We start from the raw sequence: 12,310 nt of genomic DNA on the forward strand, positions 1-12,310 counted from the left end.
GTTTTTGCGCATGCCGTTTGGCCTGAAAGGTGCCGCCCAGACCTTTCAGCGGCTGATGGACTCCGTTTTGCGTGGGCTGCCGTTCGTTTTTGTTTATCTGGACGATATATTGGTGGCCAGCTGCTCAGCGAGCCAGCACGAGTCCCATCTGCGCCAGGTTTTCCAGCGTTTGGCAGCGCACGGCCTGATCATCAACCCTTCCAAGTGCCAGTTTGGGTTGCCTGTTCTGGATTTCCTCGGGCACCGCATTTCCGCTGAAGGTGTGGTTCCGTTGCCCGACAGGGTCCAGGCCGTTTCGGCTTTTCCGCGTCCCACGTCGGTTAAAGCGTTGCAGGAGTTCTTGGGGATGATAAATTTTTACAACCGCTTTCTCCCCAGAGCTGCCCACCTGCTACAGCCACTCTATGCTGCCTTAAAAGGTAAAACGGCCAAAGATCCGGTTGACTGGCTGCCGGAACGCGTCCATGCGTTTTCCGCAGCCAAGTCTGCGCTGGCTGACGCCGCCCTGCTGGCCCACCCGCTTCCGTCGGCAGAGATCGCGTTGACCACCGACGCGTCCGACGTGGCAGTGGGTGGGGTGTTGGAACAGCGGGTTTCAGGTCTCTGGCAACCGCTCGCCTTTTTCAGTCGTACGCTCAGGGATGCTGAACGCAAGTACAGTGTTTTTGACAGGGAGTTGCTGGCCCTGCACCTCGCGACACGACATTTTCGTTTTTTCCTCGAGGGTCGCAACTTTACTGCGTACGTTGACCACAAACCTTTGACGTTTGCGATGTCCAAGGTCTCTGACCCATGGAGCGCACGCCAGCAGTGCCAGTTGGCGGCCGTTTCCGAGTTTACCACAGACATTCAGCATGTGGCTGGTAAGTCCAATCACGTCGCTGACTGTCTCTCACGTGTGTTGGTTTCTCCGGTGTATGTCGGCGTCGACTACGCTGCCATGGCTGCCGAGCAACGTGCTGACCCGGATGTCCTTGCCCTTCGGTCAACAAAAACGGGCCTCGTGCTGGAGGACACCCCGGTGTGGGACAGCGGTCCGCACCTTCTTTGCGACGTTTCCACCGGCCGCCCCCGCCCGGTGGTTCCCCTTTCGTGGCGTCGTCGTGTTTTTGACTCGGTACATGCCCTCTCTCATCCCGGCGTCCGGGCCTCGGTCAAGCTGGTCAGCGCCAGGTTTGTTTGGCCGGGCATTCGCAAGGCGGTGAAAGAATGGGCGGCGGTTTGTATCCCATGCCAACGCTCGAAAATCCACCGGCACACACAGGCACCCCTTGAACCTTTCCGTGTCCCGGGTAGGCGTTTCGATCACGTTCATGTGGACCTGGTTGGTCCCTTGCCGCAGTCACAGGGTTTCACGCACCTTTTGACTGTGGTGGACCGCACGACCAGATGGCCGGAGGCGGTACCCCTGGCGTCCACGACAGCGGTGACGGTGGCCAGGGCATTTTTGTCAACGTGGGTTTCACGTTTCGGTCCCCCGGCTGACATTACCTCAGACAGGGGCCCCCAGTTTGTTTCTGAGCTTTGGTCTGCTATGGCTGACGGCCTGGGGGTCAAGGTCCACCGCACCACAGCATACCACCCGCAAGCTAATGGGATGTGCGAACGGTTTCACCGGTCACTTAAGGCCGCGCTCCGGGCTTCCTTAACAGGTGGTGACTGGGTCGACCGTCTGCCGTGGGTTTTGCTGGGATTGCGTAGCGCGGTTAAAGAAGACCTCGGGGTTTCCCCGGCTGAACTGGTCCTCGGCCAGCCTCTCCGAGTCCCCGGGGAATTCTTACCTGAGAGCCCTCCCCCATGTTTCGATACCTCTTTGTTGCCTTTTCGCCCCCCAAGAGACTCGTTTCCTGTTCCTGGTCCTGTGCACCACTGCCTGCCTGACACTTTTGTTCCGAGTTCGTTGGACTCTGCTCGTTTCGTTTTCGTCAGGCACGATGCCCATAGAACTCCGCTGCGTCCACCATATGACGGGCCATACAGGGTTCTTAAACCGGGCGACAAACATTTCATTTTGGACTTTGGCGGTCGGCAGGAGGTTGTCTCTGTTGACAGACTTAAGCCTGCACATGTTATGCAGGAGGATCAGGTGGTCCCGGCCCAGGCCCCTCGCCGCGGCCGCCCACCTGCCACCGGGCTGATGGATTCTGTTTTTTCCCCCAGGAGCGACCCAAAATCAACGGAGTCCGGGTCGTCTGCAGCTTTTTCTGACCGCCAGTGCCAGCCTCGCTCCCGGGCTGGGTTGCCCTCTGTCAGTTCCCCACCCCCCCGGTTCAGCCGTTCCGGCCGTTTGCTTAAGCCCCGGGTCCTGGACTAGTTCTGCTGGGTGTTCGGGGGGGGGCATGTGTGGTGGACCACTAGAGGGCTCCACTCACACCCAGTGTATAGGAAGTGTGCTCCTGTGTTTTGTGGCGCGATATGCTCAGTTGATGTTGGAGAAGAATAAAGAAGGAGTGAGAACTGAGAGCTCTGTGTCGTTAATGCTATACCTCCACACTTTGTGATTTATGGGAATGTGGCTGAAACAGAATCTACGCCATCAATGATGATGCAGCGACTTCATGGACTTAATGGAGAGGCTGAAACTGGAAGCTTGTGATATGTAATGAGGAATAATGATTCACCGAGATTGAAAAATAATTTGAAATCTTCATTAATTAAAGAAAAAAAATCATGAAAGCAACTTAATACAAACTCAAAAAGGCAATTTAAAGCTCCCCAAATCAGATAACACTTAGAAAAATTGCAGTGACCCATGTTCACCCGCTCCCTTCCTGCTGGTTCCAGGTGAACAGGCGGATCATAACCACAGTCAATACTGCCCCAATCATATAACCAATCACAATAATATCACAAAATCCCTTTAAACATCACCTTTAAAAATTACAGTTGACAGCATAATGTAATTTCATACATTTACAGCATGGAAACACTCTTTTTAAATAGATAATTATAGATAAAAATGCTTCTTCAGCAAGTTTTGAGTAAAAAGATCTGAAGTCTTCTACTTTTCAAAGTTTGCAGGGATGCTTAGAGAGGATCACTGATGCAGAAAAATATTCAAATATGACAATGAGACCAAGGTTTGACTGATCCCTGTTCTGTTGCGTATAAAAGTTCTACTATTTTTAAGAGCATTACATTATATTAAACTAAACTCTGAGATGGACTTCCTGTAAGTCCTCCAGTAAAATATGGTGGTAGTAGTGTGATGAACTAGGGACTTGCTGTGATAAATGAAACCATGAATTCTGCCCTCTGCCAAAACATCCTGAAGGAGACTGTCCGGCCTTCTGTTCATGATCTCCAGTTGAAGCACATTTGGTTCTGCAGCAGAACAATGATCCAAAACAAACCAGCGAGTCCACCTCTAAATGGCTTAAGAAAACCAAAATGAAGACTTTGGAGTGGCCAAGTCAAAGTCCTGACCTGAATCTAATTGAGATGCTGTGGCATGACCTTAAAAAGTCAGTTCATGCTTGAAAATAGTCCAATATGGCTGAATTACAACAATTTTGCAAAGATGAGTGGGCCAAAATTCCACCACAACTGTAAAAGACTCACTGCCAGTTATCACACACACTTGATTGCAGTTATTGCATGAAGTAGACTACGTCCACAACAAATCAATACAGCTGTAAATGTGGCCAATTATCAATCTATAACCAAGCAATAATGAAAAATAGCTTTTATTTTATGCATGTTTTTAGTCAACCACTCACCCAGAGGATCTTCAATCCCAGAAAATTCCTCTCCTCATTTAATAAGTCTGTCCTCCTTCCATGCCCTGGTAACTGGTCCATCCAGAGCCATATCATCTCGAAATATACATACAACAAGCCAACCCACACCTTGGTCACACCAACCCTTTTCCGCCCTGAAGATGTCCAACGCCATCTTAGTCTGGATCAGGGTTCTAATAGATTTGCAATTTTCGTTAGTTTTTATTTTTATTTAGCTTCGACTTCAGATTTTCAATTTTATGTCAGTCGTAATTAGTTTTTACCAATTGTTTGCTAGTTCAGTCTAGTTTTTTATTTATTTTTTGAAAATCCTTAGTTTCAGTTTAGTTTTGATCAGTTTCAGTTATAGTTTTAGTTGTGTTTGCAATAATTAAGTGTAACAAAATCCCAGTTTCATCATATCAGTCATGCTCTTCTGCTTATCCTTGGGTATTGAGACTATTAACTCTTGCAGCACCGGGTGTTCGCAATTTTGGTTCAAGTCAATTGATAAACTTTTTGAAGGCAACTGACTCACACAGTTATGTAGATGTCCCAGTCCTGTTGTCTTGGGATGCATCACGCTGCCTTCCATGGGGTTAGCTTCTGTTTTCTGGGGATGAGGGTTGAGTGGGGGAGCTCTCTGAGGAGGGGGAGTGTGCTCCCCCTTACCTTTTCAAGGTAAGCCAGGTCAGCCTTCTTGTGTGGGCTTTTCAAGTGCACTTTAAGGTTTGTAAAGTGGGATTTTTCCCCTTAGAAGTGTCCCTCCTAATTTGTCTCTTTCCACTACAAGACACTTGCTTTATCCAAAACACAGTCATATTCAAAGTAATCCCAAATTGGACTCTGGCGCTTTCTCCCGACTTTTCCTGACATGATTCTGCACGTGGACGGAGCAGCAACACATACGACTCGACTAACGTACTGGTCACCTGCTGGCATATTGAGACACAGCAAGAAAAAATCTGGAAACTAAACTTCATTTTCACCCATGACTATTGTAGGACACGCACACATCAATGGAAACTAAACACATTTTGCTATAACTTCAGTTAATTTTAGTTAGTTTTGTGAACGCTCATTACAGTTTTAGTTAGTTTTCCTTTTTTGTTCTTATTTTTATTTCCGTTAACGAAAATGTTTTTTTCTTTCACTTCTAGTTTTCGTTATTTCGTTTACATGTACTCTATTTGAACAGGGATTTATCAGTGTCAAATGGGATTTTTTTTTTTTTTTTAATGTGTGTCTGTTAATGCAAATCAATTTATTTATTTATCTTTCTGAAAGACAGATGTTAAACGGGCTCTAATAAATCCACTTCATTGCGTGCTCATAGATTTTCTTTTGTCAGGGTCGCTCACCCAATGTGCTTTATTTAAGCTTATTAATTCTGTCACGCTTATTAGTGGCTCATGATTGCTTAAGGCCTATGTCTGAACTTGACTACAGAGGCAGAGCATCATTCCATCCTTTCAGGGTGAAGGACTCTACTTTCTTTGTGTCAAGGCAGCTCATAATTATCTTAATAGCTTTACCTAATCAAGTTATGGCTTACCATCACTTGTGTTATAAGTATGAAGTGTTCTAAATTCATTCAAATTTTGTTTCCAATTCACTTGCAGCAGTTTAGACCGAATTATTAACGATAATAACCTTGCTCTGGACTGTCAAAGGTGACTTTAACGCTGACTGTTCCGACAATTCATTTTATAACATTTCCTTGTCCGATTAGCCAATCTCTGCACACTTGAATAAACATAATCAACATGGTCAATATTTTCCTGCGTGTTATTTCACCATGTTATCGATTCCCACTCTCCATCTGCATGTGGTTTGGCACATTATATTTATCTAAAACTCCACTCTGTCTCTAAATGTTTTGAAGAATTTTTCAAGCCGGGGGTCAAATTTTGAGAATTTGACCATAAGTGAAAGTTATGGTGTTATCACCCCCTTTTTGGGGCTTACCTTTCCCAGTTTTGATGATATTCCTCCCTATTCTTTGCAAGTACCCCCTTTTGGTGGCGAGAAACTGTTGGTGTGGTCAAGTGGGTGCTGTAAAAACAAAAGCTCAGAACAGAACAGTCACCAGTCATGTACTCACATACAAAATTAGCATATATTTGATTTCATATTGATCCTCTGAGTGTAATGGTACATTTTAATTTGAATTTATCAAAGCTAAACACAATAATTTTTCCTTGTTTATTTTTCTCCTGTTCTTGTGCAGCACCACCTCTCAGCACATGCCCCTGTCGGTTATATCTCTACTTTTCTGAATTATTGACTATTTCAATGAAAGGACCTAAAAGATGGGGACCAGTGTTCATCCTTACATATCTCCATTTTGAATGTGACAAGCCTATCATTCCCCTGTTATTCATAGACATCAATAGAGGATGTTTTTTTGTTTTTTTTGGCTTTTTTCTTTTCTTTTTTCCTCTATAAAAGTTAATTGACTTTTTACAGTGGGCTGCTATGGTTAATAATAACATGTTCAGTCATGAGTGAAATCCAACCTTTTCTTCAATTTAGCATTTAACCTTCCCAACAATATAATGTGATACGTTAATCGAAACACAGCTACTAAAACACAATTTTCTTAATGCAAACATCAGTAACTCAAAATTAGCCACCAAAGGGTTCAGTCTGCAGTTCACGCTCATGTGAAGATACAGCCTCCCCCTTTAGTCTCTGTCATCCTTCTGTTCTTGTAAAAACAAATCAAAGCAAGACAAAACATCCACCTTTTTTTTTTTTTTTTTTTTTTATAGGCTGGGTGAATTGTTTGTGGACATTTACTAATCCTAAAGTCGGTACCGTTTTTGTCTCAGTATCAAGTCAGTTAAAACTTTTAGTCGTCAGTCCATCACAGTCCAGTTACATGCATACATCCACACACATTCATACCAGAAGTTGCTGATAATGGAGCCTCACGCGCAACCTATTCGAGCCTCCCTCACCAGCAAGATGACGTCATCATTTTAAAGGAAAACAGTTCCTTGTTTTTTGACTGGATTGACTCGCTGCAATCCTTTTAGGCTCAGGATTTCTCATGTGATCAGTGTCCCATATAAGTGAATTTCTCCCAAGCCCATTATAATCATGGAGAAAAACACTTTGCGACTGTTTTCAGTAAGAATATTTTATAGCGCTTTAAAGTTCAATCTCTCAGGCCTGGATTAAAGAGCTGATTTGTTAAATCAGGAACTCACAAAATACCAAAATATCACCACCGGTGGATCACACCTCTCAGATGTTCTTATTTCAGTGCACTGTAACAAAAGCAAAAACAAACGTAACCAATAAAATACTCATATAATAACAAATACTGGGGCCCATTGCAAACATGTCCAAGCATAAAACCATCTTTCTCTCTCTTAGAGAAAGAAAACAATCCAAACCTCACTGATGAAATCAACCTAGTGTTAAGCAAAACCCAAAAATCAACCAAAACTTCACCAGAAAGTTTTTCTCCCTCCTGGGACAATTATTGTGTAGGAATACAGGGACCGTAACTCCTTTTTGCCCTGACAAAAAAAATGTTGGATTTACTTGCTTCAATAGTGGACACTGGTTGCACACAAATGTTTTGCTCCGACAGAAACTCAAACAACTGAGTTAAATCAACACAACCTTTTCATATTCAGTAAACCTGTGCATTTTGTGTTCATAAAACACGATTGAAACATGTTCAGATGGAGTAAGTTGAGCTCCTGGAATATTTTGATCCTTCACAATTCTGTCAGTTTATTTCAACACTATTCAATAACTTTTATTCAAATTCTACTTGGTCACTTAAATACTACATGTTGTCTTCATATTGCATGCGGTTCAACAAAGTCTAGATCCTGGTTACCATAAAAATTGAATGGGTCTACAACAACTACCATCCTCCTATCTTTCTCCTGGTTGCACCAGGGCTGGGAAATAACCCTAAAGTGATAGGTTATCAGGCAGGGTACACCCCGGACAGCTGACCAGTCTATCAGATAGAAACAAACAGCCATTCACACTCACATTCATGGATAATTTGGAATCATCAATTAACCTAGCTCTAATAGCTGCATGACTTTTCACTGTGGCAGGAAACCAGAATACCCAGAAAGAAACCACTGCAAACTAGCCAGACTGTGGACCTGCACCCAGGACCTTCTCACTGTCAAGCAACAGCACTAACCAGCATGCCAACAATGTAGGAAATACAGGAAAGCTCTGATTTCCTGTATTTGATGCAGAATTATTTTGTTCTTGCCCTTGACAGGTTAATTCACAATAAATAGCAATAGCATGCATGTGGTGTGTGTGTCGTTGTCTGCCTCTTATAACTCCAGTGATTTTCCTGTAGTTTGAAATCTTATGCGGTGTTGTGGATTCCGTGAGTTCAGCAACTAACCACTCTTATTAGATTGTATCGTATCATCTCAATGAGAACAAATTGAGTTGTTGGATTTCGTACAGATCTTTAAAGCCTGAGGCAATTGTGTTAAATACACACGAGATGCTTACGTAAATCCAAGGGCTGGCCCCCTTTTTTTCTCTATTTTTTTTATTATTATTATTATTTTTTCAGTGTGTTCCTCCTTTGGTTAAATCTCAATCACAAAAATGTGGCGCTCTGAAATAAGGCTCACACCGTTAATTCATCATTTTCACTCTGTACCACTGCTCCTTATCAGGCTGTGTGAGGCACAGTAAACAATTCAGTCGAGGCCTTGAGCCATAAACAGACATCACGCACAGACATTGTTTTCATAACCAAACTGCTTTAGACCTTGTCCCCTAAATCTACACAAATGCCCTCTGGGTGACATGAAATGCATTTAACCAATAAACAATCAATGGCTTCTTGTTGTTGTAACAGATTCTGTATTTGGATGTTTGTGTGCAGCATTTTGCGTGTCAGCATAAGCATTTGTTAGTAAAGCATTCTTCATTGCAGCAGCGTGTGTGTGTGTGTGTATCACTCTTCATTGCACAAGCGTGTGCATGTGTGTGTGTGTGTGTGGATCACTTCTCGGTGAACTGAATCAGCATCTCGATTTGTGTGCGTGTGTGTGTCATTTCTCACTCAATTGACTCAGCGCGTGTGTCAGTTCTCAGTGAATCAACGAGTGCATATGTGTTCATATGTGTGTTTCTCTTCATTCTGAGTCAGTGCATGTAGATGTGTGTGTGTTTGTGTGTGTTTGTGTTCATCACTTTCCTGTTCTGGTGTTCTGGGTAAACCACGGCCTGAAGCGTGCCCTGGGGTCCTGCCCTCCTCCATTTCAGTCTGTTTGCATCCATTGGTGCTGCTGCTCAAAGTTCTGTCCATACTGGTTCTGGCCCCAATTGAGGCAGTCCTTTTCTCCAGTGTCTTGCATCTTCTCCTTGTCCAGCTCCTCCTTAACTTGACCCTTTTGCTTCTGTAGCTCCTTCAGGGCTTGCTCCTGCTGTAGGAGCTTCTTGTCAGGTTTGGCGACCTCCTGCTCCAGCAAGCTCCGGCCTGATTTCAAGTCCTGTGTCTGGGACTCTAAGCCTGACTGATGGGTTCGATTAGCAGCCAGCTCCTCCTGAGCCATGCTCAGTTTCTGCTCTGATGCCTTGAGCTCTTACTGAGGGCAGAAACCTCAGAGTCTTTTCCGTACACGTCAGATTGAAGTCCATTGATATTTTCCTTGTTTTGCTCCACGGCCTTCTGCAGCTCTGCTGTCCGGCTCTTCTCAGAGGTCAGCTCCTGGCCGAGCCCCGACACCTGTGCCTTCAGCTTATTTTCTTCTTGTGCTTTTGTCCATTCTGAGGTGCCTCCTGACCTCAGTTACTCCTCCTGTCTCTGCCACGCCCTTTTTGCTGCCCGATCATCCGTGTTGGCCAGTCACTGTCCTGCACAGTTTTAATGCAGAGTTGTTAAGGTCAGCATTTTTTTGCTCGGCCTCACTTTTCCTCTGGGCTTAATGGGCGTCTCGTCAGAGCTCTGTTAGCTGAAGCTGTCTGGAAATCTCCCCCGTGTAGTGAAACGGGCCTTGGATTTAATGCTCTCCGTCTCCGCTGCATGAGATCGTTTTCCTGCAGCTCTGTTGACATTTGCAGGTTGTTGTTGTGGGTCCAGCTGCTGTAGCATTTGGTCAGGGTCACATCAAAGATGGTAGAGGAGAGAGCAAAGATGGTAGAGGGGAGAGCAGGAGTCCAGGTCAGCCTCGGCAAAGCAGCCTGTAATCAAGCATAAAGAGAAAAAACAAAAACAAAACAAAACAAAAACAGACGAACAGGAAAATGATGTTGTGTTGGCTGTGTTATTCAGAGAGGGGAGAAACACCGGGCCAGGCCCTGTGTCAGCCTTCTCTCCCCCTTTTTTTTTTTTTTTTTCTCACTATATAATCAACTCATAACCCACCAAGCTGACAGGACAACACAGGTACATGTTAAAATTCTTAAAATCATGTTTAAAAGCCCAAAAAGGAATTTTCCTTCATTCAGTAATCACTTGTATTAATCAATCAGCAGAAAACATGTCACAATTTGAATCTTCTAACCACTAAATTTGTCGTGTCATCACTGGTTGGTCAGACCAGTGTCTCTCTTTTTTTTTTTGAAGTTAAGTTGTTGTCCTGCAACCCAGAGAGTTTATTTGTTAGTAGTGGATAAACTTTATCATTTAACAACAGGTGTATGTTAAGTTTCGCTGCTTTAACCTTGCTGGAAAATCTTCACGTGTTCATGAATGTAAGCTGTTTCTTCATTGCGTGTGTGTGCGTTTGTAGGTGGGTTATTTTAACTTTTTTCTCAAACAAGGCATTTCTCTAACACGTGCCTTTCTCATACATTTCTTTGGTTGTGTGTGTGTTTTTATTTTGTTTCCCAAATTTTGATTTCCCACCTTAAATAACAGCATTCCATGTCTTCAGCCAGGAGTTAGAGCTTGCTTGTGAGATTCAGGGACACATGGTGCCAATAACAATTCAGTCAAAAACTTGCCTGCAAATTTCCAGTGATGGTAACAGATAACTGGAGGAGAAGATGTCCTTTAAGTTTCTTTTCGGGGTGGGGACAAAGTGAGGTCCAGCTGTAAACTTTTGAGCCAAAGCTTGGCTTGTCTGTCGTCCCAATTCTGTTTATGCTTTTGCCGCTGTACTCAGGTTTCCAGGTTGAGAGAAATCCACCTGTATTAACACACTAAAACATTTACTTAGTATTTCTTTTCTGAAAACCTTCACTTACTATTTCTTTTCTAAAAACCTTCACTTCATCCGACTAGATTTTACTCTCTCTCTCTCGGTGCATACTTCTCACAGTCAGGCCGTTGCCTTTTATGGGCATGCAGAGTTCCTGTCACACACACAGCTGAAATTCGTGCTTGATCACACCCTATATTATGATAAAACCAACAGTAAATCAAATGTAACCGCTTATATTATTGAGCTGAACCAAGAGTCACTTTAAAAATCTTATAAATCCTGCTTCACACCATAAAACTGAAACAAATCACAGCTGTATTTCTCACACAATCTTACTCTGCCGACTGAAGTGTCGGTCTAAATCATGCACGATTTGTCTGTTCTATTTCAAACCTCAGCCAGACATCAAACATTCACCCTAGTCATTCAAAACCTTATTTGTAATATTATAATCAGCAAAATCAGCGTCTTATTTACAAGTCTTTAACAGTATTTGCAAATGATAATTATAAAACTCAAAAAACACGCTAAACCGGAAGCAAAAGTCCTCTGTGCGCTTCACAGCAGCCACCTCATTTGCATGTTCACACACCGTCTAAAAATAGCTCGCAGCGCTGCAGTGCGCTGACGTCACACACAGCCTCGACTCACACACAGCTCTATTATTTTATATTACAAAGACGTCTTATATTTACAATCACTATCAGGCCTGACAGATTTAGCGCCTACACAATTTTGACAAATTTAAGTTAACGGTCCAACCGAAAAAGTCCAACTTTTTTGTGATCAATTAACCAGTATCTGTCCAGCAGTTTCTGGCCTCATCTCTAAAGTCCCTAACTCAATTTAAAAGTGTCCAACACCCAAGGTCCAACCTTTGCTGCCCAAAAAAGCGCAGATACCGTTCCAAACGGTAAGGAGCCTCTAACTCCTAGCTTATTCCAGGATGCCCTGTACCCCACAGTTAAGCCAAACTGAACTAACCCTGTTCGCCGACAGGTCAAGGTCGCGCGTCCACGGCCAGGAGGGAGCGTAACCTCCGGGCTATGCGCTTCTTAGCAGTCCAACTGCCGTTCTTGAAAAATTTATAATACTTTGAAACAACAGTCAACACCCCAAAACAAGTGTATGACTGACGCAGGTCCAACCTGTCTGACCAATGGGGACTCTAACCCACAAAATGACCAATTCCCTATCCAACTAAATTCACTCAGCAGTCCAACTGCTTTAACTTCAATCAGCAGTCCAACTGCTTTAACTTCAATCAGCAGTCCAACTGCTTTAACTACTCAGTACTGTCACAGTTCTCATGAGATTTTTCATCAAAATCCAAACAGGCCTCTACCAGTAATTTCAGTGAGTAGACTTCAATTTTGTCATGTCCAATTTGGCACACTTTGGAAATAATTCAACAGGTAGTGCCTTACCTTTGTA

Source organism: Perissodus microlepis, chromosome 7, assembly GCF_051167445.1.
Source record: "Perissodus microlepis isolate ML-2025 ecotype Zambia chromosome 7, ASM5116744v1, whole genome shotgun sequence".
Lineage (NCBI taxonomy): Eukaryota > Metazoa > Chordata > Actinopteri > Cichliformes > Cichlidae > Perissodus > Perissodus microlepis.